The sequence below is a fragment of the Cryptomeria japonica genome, chromosome 4 (genome assembly GCF_030272615.1).
Source record: "Cryptomeria japonica chromosome 4, Sugi_1.0, whole genome shotgun sequence".
Classification (NCBI taxonomy): Eukaryota; Viridiplantae; Streptophyta; class Pinopsida; order Cupressales; family Cupressaceae; genus Cryptomeria; species Cryptomeria japonica.
Genome location: NC_081408.1, coordinates 767,649,170 through 767,673,082, shown reverse-complemented (window position 1 = coordinate 767,673,082; position 23,913 = coordinate 767,649,170). Strand labels below are relative to the sequence as shown.

The following is a 23,913-nucleotide window of genomic DNA, read 5'->3' as shown; positions in this document are numbered from 1 at the left end:
TCGAATTAGCTGTTATAACAGATTCTAGGGGCAGATTTCATAGTGGTTTATGTCATGGGACAAAAATGATTAATGATCTTCCAATGTTAGAAGAAGTCGGGCATGAGAAGATTCTCAAACAAGACAAAGATAATGAAGACTATGTAAGTGCAAACAATAGTATGCTGATTGGTTTTGATGAACATAAGGAGATTGATATGCTCTATGTAGGTAATCTTGGTAGGAAGCGCCACTTGCTTCACGAAATAATTGCTATGAATGAAGCTATAATTATGAATTATTTCCCTTCAATAGTTTTTTTAGTGAAGTTGGGAGTTGATAGCATGAGGGTGAGTGCTCAATATAGTCATTTTCATATTTGGGAAGTGAGGATGGACAAGTTGTTACTAGTAGATGTCAAAAAATGAATTCTTGAGGTTGTTAAAAAAAAGATTATCAATTTTAATAGTGCTGATGCCTTTTGTTACAGTAGGCTTGCAAACTGGTTCTCATATGATAATAAGCTTCTAGACTTTAGTTTTGATAGAGTAGATCAACGTAAGCATGATAGGTATATGTCAAGTAGATGTGAGCATTAATCTCTACAAAAAAAAGGGAGTACTTATTAGCTTGATTGTATTGTGAGGAGTATATATAATTTCTCATTCAACTCGAAAATTAATGAGTTGTATATGTTTAGGATGCCAAATGGGAAGAGATTGACAGAGTGGTATACCGAGAATCAAATTCCGTCATGGTATGAGATGTCCACTTCTTTGGAGGGAGGATTTGCAGCTTGTGGGATTATTAGTTTATTTCTTTCAGATGGTTGTTATGCTGGGTTACAGAGGAGAAATTAAGAATGAGTTGACTTCTCTAGATAATGAGGAAAATAGATTTAAAACTTGGCCATGGGATCCAAGAAACATATGCAGTTTGGTTTTCTCTTTGTGGATTGTTCAACAGTTAGTAGAATTGGGCAAGGATGTTGAGTTCAATTGTATCATGTAGATACATCGTAGGAATGTTGAAACATTTTTCAGATTTGTTTGGGATCTTGGTATTACTTGAGGACAAGCAATTTCTAAGGAGATAGGAAATCAATTAAATAATTAATTTTTAAGTTATCAAAACATAATAACTTTAAAGACAACTTTTAATTTAATTATTTATTAAAGAAGATTTAAGTGACTTTATGTCAACATCAAATTATAAAATAAAGTCACTTTATTTTTAAAGAGGAATTCCAAGAGACAGGCAGAGGATATGTGAAGAGTCACAAGGATGTGGTATTTAAGTACATGGATAGGATCATTTTGATATGCTTGGTTATTGTTCTCTCTTGGAAAATTTTGGGAAGCTTGGGCTTTTCAGCAAGTTTGAGGATGCAAACCCTCAAGCTTGGAGGCAGTGGATGAAATCCCATTGTCAGTTGGAGATATCACATAGGTGTCTCATTTTGTGCTTCAAGTTCATATTGCCTATAATTCCAATATGACTATAAATTTTGTGGTTGAGATTGGATAAATTTCTATTGTTTTTTCTATTGAAGATTTAATGGCAATGTTCATATGATTTTCAAAGCTTGTTCTAAACTACAATTATAGTTTTAAAATTGAAATTTGTCTACATAACATTGGATGTTTTGAAGATTAAATTCTTGCAGATTTTTCATGAAGTTCTTGTGCAACAAATTTAGAGCAACTTGAATCAATATCGATAGGGCGATATTATACATCTCTATAAGATTAACTCTAGTAGATAATGGATCTGGCCTTAATGTGTGTAGCATTGACTTGTAGCAAAATATCAATGTCAATTCTTCTCTCATTCAACCTAATTCTCATTCTATATGTGTCTTTGATAGTATTTGTAGACAATGACTAGGTACAATAACCTTGCATGCTAAGATAGGTCCTATTTTACCTACACCTATCCATGTCATCCTCAATACCCTCACATATAACCGTATTCTAGGGAGACCTCAGATTCATTCTATGCAAGTGATCCCTTCAACTCTATTAAAATCTTAAATTCATTTAAGAAAATGAGATGTATACTTTGGAAGCAACTGATAAGAACTTACAAAGTTATTTTCAAACTAAATTTGCATCTCAATCTCCTTTAAAGTTTTCTATTCCTTCTCTACAAAAAATTCAACATCTTCCAAATTGTTGCTTCTACTTCAACTAAATTTTCTAGTTCTTCTAGTTATTCTTCTTATGGCATTGAGATGTATGAGGCTCCACCATCTCTTTCAAAAGTGGCATCTATTTATGGTCTCGGTTTCCATATATTGGCTAAGAGTGGATAAAGAGGAAATGGTTGACATAGAATCGAAGTTCTTTTGGATAACTACACATGCAAACCATCATTTGGACTTGGATATAATCCTTCTAATCCTACCAAAGAATCCCATTGACCATCTTTCAATGTGAACGTTATGTATTTTCTTTTAAATCTCATTCTTTTTAATCCTCACCTAATTGATGTTGATTATGCTTCTAGCATACCTTCATTTGCCATCTTTTAAAAATGGCATCTCTTTATGGTCCCAATTTCCATATCTTGGCTAAGAGTGGATATAGAGGCAATGGTTGACATAGAATCGAAGTTCCTTTGGATAACTAAACATGTGAGTCATCATTTGGACTTGGATATAATCCTTCTAATCCCACCAAAGAATCCTATTGACCATCTTTCAATGTGAATGTCATGTATTTTCTTTTAAATCTCATTCTTGTTAATGTTCACCTAATTGATGTTGATTCTACTTCTAGCATACCTTCATTTGACATATTTTCTATAAATGATTACTTAACAAACATATATGTGTCAATTACACCCATATGGGTCCATGGTGCCTAGGTGAGACCATGACATCTAGATGGGTCCATGGTGCCTAGGTGGGACCATGGTGCCCAACCTAGGGGGGCCATAGGTCAAACTAGGACTACATGCAAAAAAAATAAATAAAATAAAATTCAATACAAATCAGAGTTGGATGTCGTACCTCATGTGTTTGGCCACCCTCCTTAAGAGCCCGCCTTAGGGCCTCCATCCTTGTGGGTTGAAGTGCTTGTCTACTTGGCATCTTGACTCATGTGGACCCCTCTACACTTGATATTGAAAAAGTGAATAAGACAAGAAAATGGTGGACATTTAACTATTTATAGGTATGTTTCTCTAAAACCCTAATCTACCATTGTTCACTAATCTTTTCATAACTTGACCTAGGGAACTCTAATTCACATGCCATTTACTGTATTGGAATCTTTATTTAGGGTAAGTGAAAGAAGTTGTGGCCACTTAATATGGAAGTTTTAGACTTAGTAAAAAGTGGAAATCAACCAGAGTCAATAGGAGACGAATTGGGATCTCGCCTACGCATGGGATCCCAAGCTGAAAACCAAACGGGATCCTGAGCCTAGAACCCCAAACGAGATCCCATGTTGAAATGAAACATGGATCCATGTTGAAATGAAATGGGATCCCGTTTCATTTCAACACGATATCCCATTTCAAATATATAATTTTTTTTAAACACGTAGTGGGGTTATTTTTGCCATATGGGATCCCGATTGAAGGAGTGGAGCCCTCCCTAGAAGGTGCCAGCAAGCCTCTTGCAAGTCTTCCAGGTACGCTCAACACCCCTTTTTTTCAATAATTCATATTTAAATTAAATTTTTAGTTTAAAAATTAAATTTTTTTGTTAAAAAAATAGATTTTTAGTTTAATATTAATTATTTTTTCATTAGAAAAGAATGTTTTTAGTTTAAAAATTTGTTTATTAGTTTCAAAATTAGTTAAATTTAGTTTGAAATTTATTTTTTAAATTATTGATAATGATTTGTTTTTATGAATTGATTAGATTGGGATTTTTTAAAAATGTTAATCTAGGTTTTAATAATACTATTTTTTTAATAAAATTATTTTTTCATGGTTGATGAATAAATTTAATAAAAATGTTGAAAACCTTGAAACGAAACCAAAACCCCCCAAAAAATCAAAACCAAAATATTTAATACAAAATCAAAATGAAAACCAAAACCAAAAAATTACAACAAAAACGAAACTAAAACATTGTTAAAATTTACCAAAGCAAAAACCAAAACATAGAAATTTAACTAAAATGTAGAAAAAGTAAAACTAAAACCTTTTTTCAAAATAAAATGAAAATGTTGAAAAACCAAAACTTATAGGATGACATACATGACCATTTGACCCATATGAACTAATATATGACCATATAGGAGCACAATGGATTGTAAGGGGTCATATGTAGTCATAAGGGGTCACACATGTGTTCTAACAAATGCACGACCGCTTAGGACCACATATGATCCCATAGGATTACATCATGTCCTAATGGGTCATATTTGGTCCTAAGGGGTCATGCATGTGCTTTTTAACATGTATGCACGTGACCCCTTATGACCACATATGGCCCCTTTTAACATCTAGTGTATACAACATACCCCCTATGACCACATAGGATCACATCATATCCTAAGGGATCATATTTGGTCATAAGGGGTCACTCGTGTTTTAACACATGCGTGACCCCTTAGTCCACCACATATGGCCCTTTTAACATCCTAGTATCCCAAGGGCTCATTGAATATGTGGCCCTAAAGGGTCATGTACATATGTGTTGTAACACGTGTTCAACCCCTTACGACCATATATGACCCCATACGATCAAGAATAGTGTCCAAAGGGGTCATGTATGTGGTCCTAAGGGGTTTCACATGCACATTATAAAGTACATGTGTGACCCCTTAGGACCACATACATGACCCCTTAGGACACTATGCACGATCCTATGGGGTCATACATGTACATGGTTCTAAGGGGTTGAACACATGAGTTAGAATGCGTGCATCTATGATGGGCCTTTAGGACCACATTGTGTTCTAAGGGGTCATATATGTGATCCTAAGGGGTCACGCATTTGTTAGAACACATGCGTGACCCCTTAGGACCACATATGAGCCCTTTTACCATCCTAGTAGTTGGGGAATAATTGATGGTCCCTTAGAACACAATGTTGTCCTAAAGGGTTGTCACACATGCACACGTGAACTAACTCATGCGTTCAACCCCTTATAGGACCATGTATATGTGTATAACCCCATAGGATCACATAGTTACCCTAAGGGGTCATATGTGGTCCTAAGGGGTCACACATGTACTTTCAAATTCATTCCCCTTTTAAGCCACATGTCCTACAATTTAGTTTGATCCCCTTTCTTTCCACATGTCCCAATTAGGCTTGCATCCCCTTTTAAGCCATGTCCATATTATACCATGAGTGAGAATACATGCATGTGTGTGATGGGCCTTTAGGACCACATTGTGTTCTAAGCCTGGATCATATGTGGTCCTAAGGGGTCACACATGTACATTCTAGAACACATGCGCATATCCCCTTAAGCCATCTCCTATTTTCAAATTCATTCCCCTTTTAAGCCACATGTGTCCTATAATTTAGTTTGACCCCCTTTCTTGCCACATGTCCGAATTAGGCCTGCATCCCATTTTAAGCCATGTCCATATTATACCAAGAGTTAGAACATGTGCATGTGTGTGACGTGCCTTTACTAGGACCACATTGTGTTCTAAGGGGTCATATGTTGTCCTAAGGGGTCACACATGTGTTAGAACACATGTGTGACCCCTTAGGACCACATATGAGCCCTTTTAACATCTTAGTAGTTAGGGTATATTGTATACACTAAGTATAGGATGTTAAAAGGGCTCATATATGGTCCTAAGGGGTCATGCATGTGTTAGAACACATGTGTGACCCCTTAGGACACAATGTGGTCCTAAAGGCCTGTCACACATGTGCATGCACTCTAACTCATGCATTCAACCCCTTCTAGGACCATGTACATTTATGACCCCATAGGATCACAAGGTGTCCCAAGGGGTCATATTATGTGATCCTAAGGCATCATGCATGTACATTAGAACATGTATGCATGTCTTAAATCTATATATTAAAGAACCCAATATTCTGAAATCTAAAGTATTATATAAGTTTGATCCAATCTAAGATGTATTAAAAGCAGTTTCAAAAGCGATCTAGATAAATTAGATCTTCATAGTTTCAAAAGCAATCTAGATAAATTAGATCTCCGTAGTTTCAAAAGCGATCTAGATAAATTAGATCTCCACCATTAAAAGCAGTTACAAGATGTACCTACATGCACACAAAAAAAAAAAAATCAAAACTTAATTAGAATTAAATTAGAATTGAGTATCTAATGAGAGAGATTTCTCTTGATGAGCTAGAGGGGATTGTGTTTCAGATTAAGAGAGGGAAAGCTCTTGGTTTGATGGTTTCTTGATAGAGTTTTTTTCAAGAATTTTGGGAAATTATAAAAAATTAATCAGAACTTAATCAGAACTTAATAAGAATTGAGTATCTAATGAGAGAGATTTCTCTTGATGAGCTGGAGGGGATTGTGTTTCAGATTAAGAGAGGGAAAGCTCCTGGTTTGATGGTTTCTTGATAGAGTTTTTTTCAAGAATTCTGGGAAATTATAAAGTTGGATCTTTTGGCGGTTGTCCAGGAGTTTGAGAAGAGAAAATAGATGTTAAGAGCTTTTAATTCCACTTTCATTGCTCTCATTCCCAAGTGTGAAAGGGCGAATAGGCTAACTTGGTTTCAACCTATTTCCCTTTGCAATGTGACATATGAAATTATTTCAAAATTAATGGCTGAGAGGTTGAAGAAGTGGCTTAAGGGGTTAATCTCAAAGGAACATAGTGGATTTGTTGAGGGTCAAAAAATTCTGGATGGAGTTGTTATTGCTACAGAGACTATTCATTCCATGGCTAGCTCCCACAAGAAGATGATGTTCATAAAGTTGGATATGGATAAAGCTTATGACAGAGTTAAATGGTCCTTCCTGCGTAAGATCTTGGTTGCTTTTTGGTTTTGTGAGGAGTGGATCCAATGGGTCATGAGTTGTTTTACTTTAGTGTCCTTCTCAGTGTTGATAAATGGAGACCACTATGATCTTTTTTGGGGCTTCTAGGAGTATACGCTAAGGGGATCCTCTCTGCCCATACTTATTTCTACTTCTTGTTGAGGGGCTTGGACATTTGTTGAAAAGAAATGTTGAGTTAGGCATCATTCAGGTGCTGGGGTGGAGATTTGCTTTTGCAGTCTCATTTGTAGTTTGTTGATGATACTGCCTTGATGGGCATGGCTACTGCTAGGGAGGCTACTTCTTTAAGGTAGTTGGTGGACATATATCTTGTGGCTTCAAGACAATTGATTAATGAGGATAAATGCTCCATTTTTTTCTTCAATACTCTAGTACCCATCTAGAGAAGAATTGCTAATATATTGAGGTTTCAGGTTGGGACCATTCCTTTTACTTATTTGGGTATTTGAATATCTGTTGGTCGTCTTCCCAAGGGTTCTTGGCAGGGTATTATTGACAAGTTCTGGATGAAATTCACTCATTGGACACATAGATGGCTATCTTTTGCTGGGCGGGTTCATCTTCTAAAGCCGATTGCGAAGAATCTCCCTACTTATAGGTGTATGCTTTAGGTGGCTCTGGTGGGGTTCCTTAAGGAGTTGGATTCTTTGGAGAGAGAGTTTTTATGGGGAGGATGATTGGGGTCCTCCAAGTGGATCTTGGTAATGTGGGAAGATGTGTGCAGTCCAAAGCAATATGGAGGGTTGGGGCTCAGTCAATCAACATTGTTCAGAGAAGTTGTGTTTGCTAAGCTTTTCTGGAGATGGTGTGTGGAGCAAGATCATTTGTGGGCTAGAATAATTGCTCATAAATATTTTCCTGGAGCTCCTCATTATGATATTCCTAGATACCCTCTTGTGGGGAAAGGTTTGGTGATTTGGAATACTTTGTAGAAGCGTGAAAACCTCATCAAGGATGGTTTATTTGGATCTGTAGGTGGGGTACTGAAGCCCTTTTTTGGTCAGATTCTTGGGATGGTTTCCCTCCTCTTACCTCACAGTTTCCTCACTTGATTCCTTTGCGCTAAAGATTTCTTGTAGCTGGTTGGGATAGGGTGAGTGAATTCAAGTCCTTCTCCTTTTATGACTATTTGGTGAGGGCTTGTTGGAAGGATCTCGCTAAGTGGCTAGATATGGGAATGCAAGAGGAGAGTGTTGAGCTTCACAAGATTTTGTGTAGTAGGCATTGTAGTTCTCTCCCGGAAGAAGACATTCAGGCATGGACCCATAATTCTAAGAGGATCTACTTTGTTGCTTCTGGTTATCAGGGGTTATTGGCTCAAAAGCTAGCTAGGGCAGAGGTTAATTGGTGGAAGAGGGTGTGGAATAAGATCTTGTGGTCAAAATCTAATTTCTGTCTAGACTTTGGCTTGGAATAGTTGCTTGACTTGGGATAATATACGTAAACATGGTTTTCAAGGGCCTTCTATTTGTGTTCTATGTAGGAAAGACGAGGAAGATTCCTTGCACTTGTCCATCAGGTGCTCCTTTGTTATGCAACTTTGGCATTGGTGGTGGGAAGTTTGGAGACAACCTTGTGTTCATGCTTCCTCTTTGGTGGAGTTCTGGGATAGTATGGGAAGGCCCCCCTTGATGACCTCCTTTTTGTAGGATGTCTGGTATGTTGGACCTACTTTTCTTCTATGGCAAATTTGGTTGGAGCGAAATCCTAGGATATTTTATGGTGTGAATTTGATAGGTCAGCAAGAGTGGATGTGCATGTTAGGTATGATACAAGAGATGGTTGCACCTAAGAGTGAAGTGGTTTTCCCCTTGGGGAAAGGGGATGCACAGTTGATGGAAAGACTTGGTCTACAAGGGATTTAGTCATTTTATGGAGGTTTCAAGAGATACAAGATTGGGTACAGGAGAGTGCAGAGGATGGGTCGGTGACTACCTCCTCCAGCTGGTGTTTTGAGAATCAACACTGATGGTTCTTCTAGAGGCAACCCTAGACCTGCTAGGATTGGTGGGGCTGCTGGGGATGTAGAGGGTTTGATGATATATATTTTCTCAGTTCATGAGGGGGAGAAGATTGTTAATCTCATGGAGGGTTTGGCAATTCTTTATGATGTAGAGAGGGCTTGTGCCTTGGGATGGCGAAGGGTTATTTGTGAGGCTAATTCTTAGATCTTGATTAACTTGTTGATTAAGATAAGGTCTGATATTAATTGGCAGTTAGCCTTGGTTGTTCAGCGAGTTCTTCAGGTTAGTTGCTAAATGGAGGAGGTTTCATTTGTTCATATTCTGAGGGAGTGGAATCAAGTAGCTGACTGTTTGGCCAAATTGGCTTCCGAGCATGATGATGGCTGGAAGATTGAGGATTGGATGCAGATGTCCTTGAGTTACGTCAGGATTTGGATCAACTCCTTGAGGAGGATAGGAATCTGGAAGATAGTTGGTTTTGTTCTTGGATTTATAGTTTTGATTCTTAAGTTTTTGGGGCTGGGTCCCCTAGTTGTGATTGTAGTACTCTTTTCTAATTCTTAATAAAGTTTTTACCCCTTCATATATATATAAGATTATAAATATAATTAATATAATACTATAAATTATTAAAAATATAATAATATTTTAATTTTTTTAATATTTAATCAATATTTAAAGATTTTTATTTCCACATTATTATGTTCAGACGACTTCTAAATGTAATGAAATAGCTAAATTATGAAAAAAAAAGGCAAGCAAAATGTAAATAGTAAATAGTTTAATATTGTGGATGAGGCCATCCCTTTTACCCTATTTAAGTTCATTCCTAAATTTTTAAAGCTATATTTCATTTACCATCTGAACCGATTTTGAATACGTTGCTTTCTTTCCTAAGCAAACTTTGTTTTGTGTTTATAAATTTTACGTCAATGACATTTTAGATATGGGTTTTGGTAAAGTGAATGCAAGAAAACTTGAGGTGTTAGTATGGTCAATCTAAACCAAATTTTGTGTGAGTTATTCACTATTCTTTTCTTTCATCAATTACATATTTTGAATGTATTTAATGATACTTTTAATTGGTTATGACATTCTTTTGTTAATAGATATTATTGAATATTAGATATTAAGACATGAAAGATATAATATTATATTTAAAAATATGTAAGAGTTGTTTAATCATTTAAAAAATGGGTAGATTTTTTTTTATGTCTATTAAAGTAGTATAATTCAACTTTCTTCATTGCATTTTATAATGATGTGTTATTTACAAAAATATAACAAAATTCATATGATTGGGTTTTTGTGCATTGAGAATTGAAGTGAAATTGGACAAATAGCCAGTTCGATCGAGTTGATTTTCTCTCGGTCCTCATATCTGCAAAGTAGTATATATTCAAATTAAACCAAGACTTTTGCACTGTCTATAAATATTAGAGATTTGAAGAAATATTCAAGCTAAGAGAAATATTCAAGACAAGACTCACTTTGAGATAATGGTCTAGTCTTGAGCGCAGACCTCTAATTTTTAGGGAAATAAAAAGAGAGAAACTGTTACAAATATAACTCATTTATATTTTAAACAAGCAAGGAAAGGGTAAAACAACAGAAAATTATATCGAGACAGAGAGAAAATATTCAACTACATTGTAAACCCTGTTTACTGAACATACTCGTAAGCTAAGTGAAGCTTTAAAATGTAATGGGTTTTGATTAAGCTGAGCTAGTTTAGGCATTTCCCTTTCGAGAGCCCATTTAACCTTCTAAGCCTAAAAACTTTATTTATGCTCTTTATATTAGTACAAAAGATGAGAGAGTACATGAAATTGTAAAATACCAGATGAGCCAGTTGTCAGATAATGTTAAAAATGATATATTTTTAATGAGATTTAAAACTTTTCCTTCATTCATAAGACATTCTCCATACTGAAAAATGATATATTTAGTAGGGTCTTTTTGTGACCGAACTAACTCATGGTTTTTACGTGATGTACTAACTTCGAATTTTTCTCGAATAGTGTTTGGCACATTGATTTATGAAGTGGACAATGAAAAGGCATTATTCAAAAACTACATTAGTATTAATCATGCTCGGCAATTAGATGTAATATTTTGAGTTTTATTTATTAAAAATAATTAATTTTGATTAAAGGTTTTTAAGGGGATTTGGAGTTTTAATTTTAATTTTAATTAAATAAATATTTTATTAGAATTTAATTATGTATGTTTAGTACATTAACTTTTGGATTAGATCATGGACCTTCCCGCTATTGTTTGGTTGAAGCTGAATTTTGATGGGTCATCTAGGGGCAACCCGGTCAAGTGGGAGGGGGTGGAGTGATTTGAGACTCATGTGGTAGCCTCATCCTTGACTATGTGGAAGATTATAGAATTCAAACTTCAAGCATGGCTGAAGTGACAACTATTTACCATTGGTTGATCACAGCTAGGAATAAGGGACTTAAACACATCATTGTTGAAGGTGACTCTAGAAACACCATCATGATGCTCAAAGGGGCAACAAAATTGGATTGGAAATCCAACCATCTCATTGCCAAGTCTAATTCTCTCCTTACTTCATGAGGAGACATCAGGTTTTGCCATGTGAGACAGGAAGGCAACTGTGCGACAAACAAGTTGGCGGGGATGGGTGCGTATGCTAATGATTTCAAAATTTGAATCCACTTGCATGAAATCTTGATGTAGGCTCATGCCATTATTTTGAAGGACTTGTCTCTTAATGACGAGTAATCCCAAAATTGGTTTTTTGTTACTTGCCTTTTTCGCCCTTTCCTTTCCTTGCTAGTTAAGGCGACGCGACTTAAATATTATTGTTGGTAACACCCACCATTGTAGTAGAGTAGCTAGTAATGATAGAGGACGATATCAAAATAAAGGAAGATCATATGGAAGATGAGGTTCATAAGGTAAAGGAAGAGAGTTCAATGGGAAATGCTTCAAGAGCAACCAATATGGGCATAGCTAGTAAAAGGTGTCATGGTTGTAGAAAGGGCATCAATTGCCGATAAGTCAGTAGGCTTGTGTTCATTTTCAGATTGGTGGTTATAAATATAGTGTATTATGTGATATAATGGCCATTGATGTGTGCCATGTATTTCTCAGAAGATCATCGTAATTTGATAGGAAAGCGGTGCATGAAAGAAGTGAGAACACTTATACCATAGAGAAGGATGGAGTTAAACATATCTTAATGCCTCTCCAAGAGAAAGAAGGAGACAGTAGTGGTTGTAGTAGTAGGAAAGTTATGTTGGTGAGTGGAAATGAATTCATTTAGGCCATGAAGGAAAAAGAGTTTACTCGTGCTTTGGTACTTAAGCCCAAGCTTGTCCTTACTTCAACAAGATTGGAAGAATTACCTCAAGAAATACAAGGTCCATTTTGGAGAAGTACAAAGACATTGTTGCAATAGAGTTGCTGGATGCATTGCCACCTATTAGAAGCATAAGTCATCACATGGATCTGATTCCCGAGGCTATCCTTCCAAATAAGGCTCAATATAAGTTAACACCTAAGGAGAATGAGGAGATTAGAAGGAAAGTTGAAGAGCTACTTCAGAAAGGTTTGATAAGGGAAAGTCTTAGCCCTTGTGTTGTTCCTACCATTTTAGTACCAAAAAAGGAAGCTGAGTGGTGAATGCGCACAAATTTTAGGGCTATTAGTAAGATAAAAATTAGATATAGAATTCTTATTCCTCAAATTGAGGATACAATGGATTGTTTGAGTGGCTCTATGTAAATTTCCAAAATGGATTTTAAAAGTGGTTACCATTATATTAGGATCAGATCTGGAGATGAGTGGAAGACAACATTTAAGACTAATGATGGTCTTTACGAGTGGTTGGTCATGTCATTTGGACTCTCTAATACACCTACTACTTTTATGAGACTGTTGAATAAGGTATTGAAATTTTTCCTTGGGAAGTTTGTGATCGTATATTTGGATGATCATATTTTGGTTTTTAGTAGATTAAAGGAGGAACATAGACCGGAGCATTTGAGGATGGTAATAAGGAGATTGCATGAGGAGAAATTGCAGATCAACATCAAGAATTGTATGTTTTTTGGAGACTGAACTAATCTACTTGGGATTTAAGGTATCCAAAGATGGCTTAAAAATTGGTGAAGAAAAGGTCTAGGCCATTCTTGATTTTCCTACACCAAGAAGTGCAATGGAGGTAAGGATTTTTCATGTTCTTGCTATTTTTTATCATAAATTTATAAGGAATTTTAGTCATGTTGTTGCTCCAATTATTGAAACTATTAGGAGAAGTAAAAGACCATTTGGATGGAATAAAAGTGCTAAAGAAAGTTTTATATTTCTTAAAAAAAAGGTTATTGAGAAGCCTATCCTTGTTTTACCTGATTTTGATAAAGTGTTTCAAGTTGAGTGTGATTCTAGTGGTTTAGCTATTGGGGTTGTTCTCAGTAAAGAATGGAAACCAGTGGCTTACTTAGGGAAAAGTTGAATGAGGCTAAGACAAAGTATTCATCTTGTGATATTGACTTTTATGCCTTGGTACAATCATTGAAGAAATGGAGACATTACTTGTTTCCTATATGATTTGTGGTGTATACTGATAATCATGCTTTACAATTCATAAATATTCAGCATAAGTTAAATCAAAGGCATGCTAAATGGATAGAATATCTTAAAAAATTTAACTTTGTATTGAACCATAAAATTGGGAAAATAAATAGGGTTGATGATGCATTAAGAAGGAAGAATTTATTGTTGCAAGAAATACAAACGAATATAGTTGGTTTTGAAAGATTGAAGGAGTTGTGGGAAGATGATGCCAATTTGAAGGAAGCATTCAAAGATTACATTAGTCCTATCAGTAGAGATAGAGGACCATAGATAGATTATATGCCATAGGAGGGCTTGTTGTTCAAGGATAACAAGTTGTGCATACCATTTGTTTTTGGATAGAACAAGTATAGTATTCGATCACAATTCAAAGTTTGTGGGACATTTTTGGAGGACACATTGGAAGAGGTTGGAAACTAATTTGTGTTTCAGTTCTACTTAGAATCCACAAATGGATTGTCAAACTGGGGTTGTAAACAAGAGTCTTGGTAATATGCTAAGGCGTCTTGATGGGAAAACACCTGGTAGTTAGGATCTAGTATTAGAACAAACAGAGTTCACTTATAGTGATTCTCCAAACAAAAGTACAAGGTTTGGTTCATTATATATTTTATATATAATGCACCTATAGGATATGTTTGAACTTAGAGATCATGGTGGGATGGAGAAACACACTACAAATGGTGAAGATTTTTCTATAGCCATCCATGATCTACAGGAAGCAATGAATATGAACATTGAAATAAGAAATTAGTGGTATAAATAACATATTGACAAGAAATAGAGAGAAATTCATTTTTCAGGTTGGAGACCTTGTCTTGGATCATGTTCAAAAGGAGAGGTTTCCTACTGGGATGTACAATAAACTTCACATGAAGAAGGTTGGTCCTTGTTGAATACTAGGAATTATTTTTACCAATGATTATGAGATAGCTTTGTCTTCAGATTTGGGCATCTCTCCCATCTTCAATATAGTAGATTTATATCCCTATAAAGGGAGTGTGAATGAAGGTATGATAGATGCAAACAAATTAGTCCCTCAGGAACTACAAATAAATTCTTTCCCTTCGTAAAGTATAGATTGTATTTTGGATAAACAACTGTTAAAGAAAACCTGCCAGCATGAATACTTTTTCTACTTGGTCAAATGGAAAGATCATTCTCTTGAGGATGCCTCTTAGCTGATTGAGTTTGACATGCTTAAGTTGGGTCATTTTATGGAATACTTCATGAGTAGTAGCTCATGATTTTCTTTCTTCCTAGGGAGTCTGATGCAAGGGCATCTCCATCCCTCTCTTCTATTTTTAGCATTTGTTCTTTGATTTTGGTTTACTTCTTGTTTGCTTGAACAAAACAGGCATTGTGCCTCTTACATTGAATGCAACGTATTCATGGTCAATGCAGTTTATGTGTAATTTGGGCCTTGGTTGTGTTATGACCTTAGTGTCAATGGGTGGTAGTTATAAACTTCTTATCAGTTTGGAAACATTAAGCCATTAGTCCGATAGTTTCTTTGTGACCTGACGATTGTTGGATTGAATGTTTGTTTTCCCAAAAAAGATGACAGTTAGTTTTTCATATTTTGAGAATTAAAGGAAAGAAAAAATTGCATTAATAATATGTGCAGGAAATATCCTTTATTAATTGTGTCAACCAACTAACCATTGGTGTCTGAAAATGTTGCAAAGTTGTTGTGAGCAACTTTTACAAGTTTTGCACCTTTTGCAACTTTTGCAACTTTTGCACCTTTTGCAACTTTTGCAACTTTTGCAAATTTTGCAATTTGTTGCATAGGTGAGCAAATTTTCTCAAACCCAAAATTGTTTACTTTCAAATGACTCATATGACCTTAACAAACTCAAAACAACATTAGCTAACCTACATTAACCAAAAAAAACTTATCCTATTAAGTGCTCTACCTGGCACCCTTAAGAGTTCATATGCCAACAATGGCCAAACAAAGACTCTTAGGGCCCTTACAATCATTTGAGCACACACTCAATGGCCTCTTGGACTTATTACAAAAATAAAAACATGATTCCACAATCCTGGAAACAAACTCAACAAAAATTGCTAAGTGCCCGTGCACCATAGTCCCTTATTTCCTATATTGGCAACCTATATAGTTTGAACAATTCAAAGTACAAAATAGAAGCCTGTAATAAATAAAGCTCTGAAACTGGATTATATGTATCATTCCAAGCTGTTTGACAAGTGATGATCTTCATATACTACCACTGTCGTGCATACAACAAACTTTTATTTCTTTAGGTGACAGGTGTTGTGTAACAACATGGGAACTCTTGCATACCCACCACTATCATTCTACAGGACATCATCTGTGTTACTCTCCCTCTTTCTCTTCCTACCTATTGTTTCCTTCTGAAAAACATATTGCAGGTACTCTGACTCATCATGTTGCTTTGTTGACACTATTTCCCACATCTGATCTGCTCATTAAAAACACATTCGAGAAGAATATTGCTACAGGTTTCCTTGTTTGTCACGGTAATACACCCATGGTTCAATTTCAAACCCTATTCCTCTTATTCAATATACACACACAAATCCATCAATCATTGAGACTCCAAGCGAACAAACAACAAGGCTTCGCTAAAAACAAGTGTAAGAGCTTGACCTAACCCTAAGAACTCTGCCTAAGTTCTAAAACATATGATGCTATTCAATTTGCAAGGTTATAAGACCGATCTTGATTGTGACTATAAGAATTACATACTTGATTTCTTTCATGGGAATGTATCGTTCCAAGCTATTTAACAAGTGATGATCATCATATACTACCACTGCCATGCATACAACAAACTTTAATTTCTTTAGGTGACAGGCATTGTGTAACAACATGGGAACTCTCGCATACTCACCACTATCATTCTACATGACATCATTTGTGTTACTCTCCCTCTTTCTCTTCCTACCTGTTGTTTCCTTCTGAAAAACATATTGTAGGTACTTTGACTCATCATGTTGCTTTGTTGACATTATTTTCCACATCTACTCTGCTCATTAAAAACACATTTGAGAAGAATATTGCTACAGGTTTCCTTGTTTGTCACAGTAATACACCCGTGGTTCAATTTCAAACCCTATTCCTCCTATTCAATATACACACACAAATCCATCAGTCAATTTTCTTAAGAGAGCATACATGATAAAAATCAAAGAGGAAGTTGCAGACAAGAAATAAATTCACTTACTTCTATAGAAGTGCAGACACAGTTGTAGTGGGGTATGGAGGGAGGGAGGGAGAGAAGAAGAGAAAGAGGGATGGGGTATGGAGAGAGAGAGAGAGAGAGAGAGAGAGAGAGAGAGAGAGAGAGAGAGGCACCTTGTATGCATTTGAGAGGGGGAGACAATACACTTACATGTGTATATATATGTTTAATATATTATATATATACATATTATATGTATATAAACATATTATATATACAATATCATATTACACATATTATATATATACATATATTATATGTATATAAACATATTATATATACAATATCATATTATACACATATTATATATTACATATATTATATGTATATACACATGTTATATATAGAATATCATATTATACAATAGCGCGTACATGCCGTTTATAGTAAAGTTAGCATGTACGCACTGTTTATAGGGAAACAAGCGCGTAAGTGCCGCTTACACTATAAGTAACCCATACGCACTTTTTAAACCATAAGTACCCCATACGCGCTTTTGACTGTTTAGGCTTGGAAATAGGCCTGGATGACAAAGCTATGGTTTGGAAGTTTGATTTCCCTCCATTTCTCCCATTTTTGACGTGTTTCATTTTATCAACTTGGTTTATCGACTTTGTCATCATTAGGTTTACACTTCAACAAGTGGGTATTTCTAAAATTTCCACCATATTTTTACCCATCTTCTGAGCTTTCTAACCATATAATTCTTTTTCAATTTGAACAACAATACCATATTATTATTGAATTTATTTTACCAGTGTCTCCATAGTTCTCACAGACATAGGTGCACCATTTTTTGAATAACTTTTGATATACTTATCCTAATTTAAAAAAATTTATATATTATTGTAGTGCACTTGATTATTTACAATTTTTTTTTAAAAAAATTGTATTTTCGATTTGTTTAGTGCAACTTATGCTTCACGCACGAACATGTACCTAATTTTAAGGATGTGCTCGATCGGAAAAATCATTAAAAAAAACATACTCAACAAAAAATTACAAAAACTACACATCTTCTAGTGCTCACTCTTAAATATCTTTCTGCCAAAGGATTTGTCAAAATACTAAATCTAACTATGACTTTTTTGATGCGCACGTGAGACACTATGTTATGTTTTTTAGATGAAATCAGGGTCAATTTTTCGTGCGCGAAGGATTTGACCCCCTTAATCTTATCCAATTTTGAAAAATTTCAGTAGTTTGGAAACCAGATTCAGAGTACTACAATATTTGTTCTTTGATTATCTTCATATCTTGAGTGGATGACTTTCAAATTTTGCCTCCAAGTTCAGGTTCACCCGATTTCAGAAAAAAAGTGTCCACTTATACCCCCTTTTTGACCACCATCTTTGTGCACTTACCCATATATACTCAACAAATACTGAGGGGTGGGGGGGGGGGTTGAATCAGTATAGACAAAAACTTCCTTAAACCACTTTGACTGCAAAGACTGCACTAATTGGTAAACAACATCACCTATCTAAATCAAGGCACTACCGGTAAAACACAATAAGACTGTGAAACACATAAACTGGTAACACTTAGATCTTCACACAACCTAATATCTCATTTCCACTTCACCCATATGCTTAGACAAGTAATACATCATCAGAAATATAATGACTACTGGATCAACATGGTTTACCACTTAACAGAAAACACTAAGACATCACATGAAAAAACATCACACATAACACACTGATTTTTCACATGGAAACCAAACTGGGAAAAACCACGGTGGGGATGAATACCCACAAGTTGTTCTTGAACTCTTCTGAAGTCCACTATGTTAGGAGTCTAGTCCGGTTAAGGACTTTACAATAGGTTCTGCTAGGAACCGATCCTGCTAGGGATCACCCGGTTAAAGGTTACCTTGGAAGAGGATTTTGAGAACTCAATGATTTTGAGTCACCCTGTTAAAGGATTTATAAAAAGCTTGTTAAAGCCACCCGTTAAAGGGATTTTTCAACCGCTGAAATGGTTTGAAGTCAACAGGTAATACACTGATCTAATAACAACACTCAATGCCAAGACATATCCACTTTAGTTCCTTCACATCTGCAATCACACTCTGCAGATCTCAACTCATTGCACCAGTCTGGAAAGAATCAAGTATCTCTTCACTTAGATACACACATAACATTTGCCAACAACTTCACAATGTAAATCATCATTGACCTTATAGGAAACGGATAGGTCGGTAGCATAAACCCTAAACCCTAAACATTTAGGTTATCAATATAGTCGGTTCAATCCTGATCATTCAAACACATTGCATAGAATAAAACAATCTTGAACAAATCTCAAGACGTTCTCCATCGTTCGTTCTTTGCCGCTTCTGGAAGCAAATAACCCATCATGCGCTCTCCACCGTTTATTGAGACTTTGCACATTCTCGAGGTAGATAGGATCAATCTTCTTCATGCAAGATCCTCAAGGAAATCCTTCACGCGCACAAGGCTAACGTGGCAACATGATCTGATCTTCATTTTCATGCTAACTGATCATAGAATATCGTCAGTTGAATCACACAGACTTGAAATGCATCAACCATAAATCCTGAAGCTGAGACTACCAGCCGGTAGTCATATCAAATCAAACCCCGATACAAAACTTTGAATATACCGGTTCATACCATCATACCGGTTCACACTTCAACATACCGCTTCACTTGAACCAACATACCGGTTCACTTTTTCACATATACCGGTTCACATCATCATACCGGTTCTCTTGCTAGTTTGCTTACTTCAATATACCGGTTCATACTTCAACATATTGACATCAATGAGAATATACAATATCATCATGTCATCAAACTCTGCACATATGCCAACAGTTTCCTCTAAGGTTAAACCCATTTAGCTTGCCACTCCATTTGCAAAACCTTCACAAGTGTTGTGCCTTTTGAATCATTTATTATATAGAGTCACTGAAGCTCATAAGTTGATAAGTAGGAGATATTTTTCATAGAAAGTCAAATTATGATATTGCTAATTATGATTCAATTGTGTAATTTATGAGTCAAACTCATTGACTTATGTTTCATGAGTAGTGCCTCACAATAAGCCATCTCTCATGAGAATGAATGGTACGCTTAGCACTCATTGCATCTAGGTGATACTCACAGAGGTGAAATATTGGGCCTTCTTGAAAGGTTGCTCATTCCAGTACTACTCCATTTTCTCCAAGATTAAGCCCACTTAAGCTGGGGTCCCATGGGAGGGGCTTAGGCTCTATTTTGAAGGAAAAAATGGTCCCATGAGCAATTTTTTTTCCTCTACAGGATTATTTAGAATCTTTCCCCCCAAAAAAGGAGCCCCTACTTTTTAGGAAGCAGATAAAAAAAGGGTGGTGCTAGAAATTGCCCCACCAGCTTAGGAACTTTGTTTGCCACTTGTCAATAATTTGCACATTCCATTTCTCACCAAAATCAAATGAAGAGGGAAAATGACATTTATTTAATTAATTTTATCTTTTTTGTGCTCAAACTTCCTTGAATTTAGTAGTTCAAATTTTAAGCTGGTTTGCACAACAACATTCATGGGACCACCATATTTAAAATTTTTCTAAAAATTCTCATCAGCCTTAGCTCTATTTTTAAGCAAGCCCCCCTCCATGGGACCCGACCTTAGTTTGCAAGGTGTTCAGAAGTGTTGTGTCTTACGAACCATTCATTATAGAGCCCCTTGATCTCATCAATTTTTTCATTTCAAGCCAAATTATGATATAAATCAAAATCATTGAGTCATCATTCATGAATAATGATACACAAGAACCAGTCTCTCATAATTAAGAGGTGTAAATGTCAAGGTTTTGGAATGATTTGTTGGTATCTTTAATTTGGCAAGTTTTAGTGCCTATTCACTTTCCGATGATAGAGTCTAGGTTTGATCCCTGTTGCATTTATCCAAGACCTCGACATTGAAGATTGAAATCTTGCAACCTGCTGATTTTCTTCCAAAACCGTTTGATAGAAAGTTTTTCAAGACATATAGTAGTATGGTTGTCTAGTTTCTTTTAAGTTTCAATGTATTTATGACTATCAAATGGTCAAAAATGATCTAGGAAAATGTTTCAGATATCAAGATTCTAGAGCAACCCAGATGATATTTTGAGCCCAAATGCAACAACTTCTAGATTTGTGGCAATCTGAGAGGTTCTTGATTAAAAATGAATTTATTTTTTGGTCGGATAGCCAAAGGCCCAACTCCCATATGGGGTTGTAAGATTTAATTCTTCCAGATTGGTGAGAGACTAAATTACAGGCTTCAGTGTGATTAATGTTAAATCTTTGCAGTGTTTATGGCCTCCAGTTTCAGTTCACTTATATGGAAAAGTTTTTGGTATTTGGGTTATATGATTTATCAGCCCTAGATAAATTTTGTATTAATGTTATATTATTTAAATCATCAACAAATTATAATCAAGCCAAAATAAGCTTGAGGGCTAGCGAGGAGCTATCTTTTTCAAAAAGGCAAAATTTATTGACTTTTCTTATTTGTTTGTCTAGTTTTTATATCACATTTCGAGCTATTTGTATTATGAAGCATGCATGCAAAGTATTTGATGGTCTTAGGGTTTGATCTTCAGCGCTTAAATTTGAGAAAATCATGCCATGGAGGAGCTTCTTGTTAATCCTTGAAAAGTAACAAGAAGGATGGAAGTGGAATTCTTAGAAGACTTTAAATCACCCATGAAGAACATCCACTGAGTCTTGGGAAAAGCAGTATCTGTAATCAGTTCTTCCAGGATACAAAGAATGATGTGAAATGTACACATCCAAAGCAATATCTGTAATCAGTTCTTCTAGTATACAAAACATGATGTGAAACGTACACATCCAGATGTGCATTTTTTTAGAGATTCTAATTCGGCAATTTCAAATCAGGAATTATTGAAAGATATATTGCTCATTTTTGCAAAACTTAACCTGAGAATTAGATATGTGCAAGGTGTTAATTTTAAGCAATCAAATGTTAATTTAACCAATTAGATTATAATCAGCTTGTGAATAAACAATAACAACAATAAAACACAAGACACAAGACACCAATAGCCTAGGAAAGCCTCCCTCTTAGAGGTGAAAAACCTAGCCTTTAAATGTGATATGTATTATCTCAAATATAGACAGTTTACAAGGCAATGACTTATCTCAGATTGTTGTTCAAGATATCAGTGATGAATGCAACCCTTTATTAATAGCAGATGATAAGGAGGAGGAGCAGATCTCCAGATCAGATTTGCTCAAGAGCCTTATGAAGAACTTTGACAACTTTGCCACATTCAACCTTGAAGAGTTTTTGCACAATCGCCTTATACAAGTTCACATGAGAGGGAATTGTTGCTAGGAGAGCAGATAGAATTTGATAAATGATTGTTTGTAAATGACTTCATTTTGAAGTGGTTTATATATCACCCTTTTTGTGCCAATCATCCTCAAGTTGGCTTGCATGACAATTAAATAATGTTGTATTGTCATTATACATTTCCCACATTAGATATTTGGGTCCAGCCCAATAGTCATTGAATTGCCTTTCCATGTTACATTTGGGTCCAACCCAATAACATAATTAATTGCTTCCCACATTACATTTGGGTCCAACACAATAAAAAATTTAATTGAGATAATACACATGAATTTTAATTGTCATTTGACAACATTAAAATTCGATAATCAGGTATCCAAACTAGCTAACATTTTCAACACAAGAGATGAATGAAGTTGTAGCTCCATTGTTCTATGTATTCAAAATAGATCTGGATGAGTCCAATGTAGTGAATATAGAAGTTGACACATATTTTTTCTTTGTTGACTTGCTAAATGACTTTCGAGATCACTTTTGTCAACAATTGGATAACAGTGTCGTGGACATACATTCTACAATTGCAAATTCGACCACACTCCTTAAGAGACATGATGAAGACTTGTAGCTTAAAGATTCATTGTATAACCACCAGCCAACAAGCGACATCTTATCATAATGTTGAAGTGTTGTGATATGCCATTTTTCATAAGAAGTCGCTTGTTGGCTGGTGGTTTTATAATGAATCTTAAGCTACTTCAACATTATCCATATGTGGATACCAATCACTTACTGAAATTAGCAAAAGAGTTAAAAACAAGATCAATAGAGCAGTGGAAGTTGTATTTAGATTTTTAAATAGATTGCCTTTTGTTTTCTTATTTGCAGCAAAGTTTTGTGGGTGTTGGATGCAATTATGTGAGTTCTATTGGAAAATTTTTTCAAAGCCTTGAGATGGCATTTTCTCTCCATGTTTAGATTTGCAGTGAAGTGTGGAAACTTGTAGCAGTCTGCAACAATATATTGACGATCAATAGAGTTGCTTAAAATTTTGATAAGGCTTCATGCAAGCCATTAAATATCATTGATTTATATTGCTTAACTATGTTGGAGGTCACATACTATCAAACCATTGTGCAAGAAAACTTTGAAAATTAAGTTCAACCCGTAGCTTCATTTCAACAGTTCTTGGTGCATTGGTTGAGAAGTGTCAACATTTGCAAAAGCTCCGCATTATAAATAAATAGAATTTGTAGGTTGAACACCAATATGGTGGGGGCAAAATTTTAATATTGGTATAAGCATAATCTCTCTATTGATAGCAATGTTAGTGAAGACAATTCTATTAGAGGAAGCAAAATGTCAAATGTTAGTACTTTTAGTTCTATTCTGATGGTCTTCTCTCATTTATGGAGGCATGGAACATGGTATAGATGATTCGAGTAGCATTGATTTGAATTTTACAAGCAACATGCAGCCAATATCATTTTCATAAAAATATGGAAAAATGATGAGGGTTCTTAATGTTTTGGAGTGATGGTTGGTCACAGTTAAACTAAATGATGGAAGTGATATTATCTATGAAGCTTCTGACATAGGAAGTCCACGACAGGCAAGAGCTCATAAATCATAAATTGATATTGAAGATAGTACAACAACAAAAGATATGATATTTAATGGAGAATCAGTGATGAAGATGCCATGGAAATGATTGACTGGTTGTTCTTTGGCACCGTGATGGACCTATTTCTTTGTTTCTAACATGGCATGGAAAGTAAATGACTGGGTATTCTTTGGCAACATGATGTGACTTCTCTATTGGAATGTATGCGTGCAACTAAAGTTGATATTGTCT

The 23,913-nt window shown here is 35.4% G+C and overlaps 1 pseudogene; it reads left to right on the top strand.

The window, feature by feature from the left end:
* The first annotated feature begins 65 nt into the window (after positions 1–65).
* On the top strand, positions 66–22,916 carry LOC131875384 (uncharacterized; annotated as a pseudogene).
* The last annotated feature ends 997 nt before the right edge of the window (positions 22,917–23,913 follow it).